A 1,958-nucleotide genomic window follows, 5' to 3' on the forward strand; every position below is an offset into this window, starting at 1 on the left:
CTTTATTACTTTTATAAATTTTTGGTATTGGTTATTGATTTTGGTTTCTTTAAGTCTTTGTGGATTTGGGATTTGTGGTTTGTACGGGGGTGGTGGTTTGTAAGTTTTATCCTTGGCTTCACCTTCTTGGTCCGCTTGTTTTTCGGGTTCCACCGGTTCCTCTTTGGTTAGTAGGTATATTTCCTTTAGAAGTTTTGGACTCGCTCATTGCTGGGTTATAAGGCCCTTCTTAAGCGGTCCCACTTCGTAATGAGATAGCGTTAGCTTTCCCTCGAGGGTTTGGTTGAGGTTGTCCAGGGAATTGTCCTCCAGGTGTAGTTTGTGGGGCTTGGTTTTGTGCTACCTGTGAGATCTAGGTTTCAAGCATCTTGTTGTGAGTGATTATCTGATCAACTTTGGTCCCTAATTGCGTTATCAGTTTGTTTACGTGAAAGTTCTGGTTGAGGAGTTCTTTATTTTGCTGAGTCTGGCCTGATATAAAGCTCTCCATGATCTTCCCAAGGTTAGGCTTCTGAGGCACAACTTGCATAGGTTGATTTGGTTTTTGGGTTTGATAACCTTGTGGTCTCTGAGGTGCATAATTTTGGATAGGGTTCTGGTTTTTATAGGAAAAATTTGGGTGATTCTTCCATCCAGGGTTGTAAGTGTTTGAAAATGGGTTACCTTGGGCGTAATTCACTTGGTCAGTGTTCAGGTCGTTCAAAAGATTACACTCCGCCGATTCGTGTCCTTTAGAACAACAAAGTTCACATTCTGTGTGGACTACCACTACGGTGTTAGTGTTTGTAGACATATGTTCGACCTTAAGGGCTAAAGCGTCCATTTTCACCTGCATCATGTCCATAAAGCTTATCTCATGTATTCCACCTTGGGTCTCCTTTTTCTCTATTGATACTCGTTCAAATCCCCATTGGTAATGGTTTTGGGCCATATCCTCAATTAGGTCACAAGCTTCAGGGTAAGGTTTGTTCATCAGGGCACCACCTGTGGCAGCGTCGATGCTCATCTTTGTGTTATAATGGAGTCCATTGTAGAAGGTATGAACGATCAACCATTGTTCTAGGCCATGGTGTGGATAGACTCTTAATAGCTCTTTGTATCTCTCCCAAGCTTCAAAGAGTGATTCTCCTTGGTTTTGAGTAAATCTAGTTATTTGGTTCCGAAGAACAACAATCTTACTAGGGGGAAAATATCTAGCAAGGAATACTCTTCTAAGGTCTTCCCAGGTAGTTATTGAGTTAGCTGGAAGTGAATCAAACCATGAACGTGCTCTATCCTTGAGGGAGAAAGGAAATAATCTCAAACGGATCGCATCAGGTGAAGCACCTTTGGATTTAAAGGTGTCGTCCAGTTGGATAAAGACCTTTAAATGTTGATTTGGGTTCTCAGTAGCGAGACCCGGGAATTGGTTCTGCTGCACTAATTGCAGTAAAGATGGTTTTAGTTCAAAATTGTTAGAAGGAATGAGGGGGTTTACTATACTCGAACTAGGTTCCTCGTCAGAGGGTTGGGAAAATTCCTTAAGAGGTCTCCGGTCGCGATTCTCGGCCATATCTTTCTTAATTCGGATGAGTAAGAGGCATGTACGAGTGTAACATTCGGGTTCCACTAAAGTATCTACTAAAATTCCAGTACTACGGGTTCTTCGCATGTACCGGCCAATAATGCCTTAGTCTAGACGGTGTAACAACAGGGTACAAAATTTGACGAATCGCGTCAGATTAATATAAAAGAATATCGATCCCACATAGACCAAATCGTCAATCTCTCGATTACTATCGTTACGAGGTTTATCTAAGACGATATAAAATATATATTGATGTTGCAAAATAACAGTAAATAAAGAAAATAAACATAATGCAGCTAAAGACAGGCTTGAATGTATTTCATGTCAGTTAGGTGATGTTTCGATTGTCTAAATAGAACTACTTATGAGGCAATATTTTCTACTCTTGAAA

At 40.7% G+C, this 1,958-nt stretch overlaps 1 non-coding gene across 1 annotated transcript; it reads left to right on the forward strand.

Moving 5' to 3' along the window:
• Nucleotides 1-1,061: 1,061 nt before the first annotated feature.
• On the forward strand, nucleotides 1,062-1,168 carry LOC127124178 (small nucleolar RNA R71). The gene has a single exon (XR_007803805.1). It is a non-coding gene; the product is annotated as a small nucleolar RNA R71 (small nucleolar RNA).
• Nucleotides 1,169-1,958: the final 790 nt, after the last annotated feature.

Source organism: Lathyrus oleraceus, chromosome 2 (genome assembly GCF_024323335.1).
Source record: "Lathyrus oleraceus cultivar Zhongwan6 chromosome 2, CAAS_Psat_ZW6_1.0, whole genome shotgun sequence".
Lineage (NCBI taxonomy): Eukaryota > Viridiplantae > Streptophyta > Magnoliopsida > Fabales > Fabaceae > Lathyrus > Lathyrus oleraceus.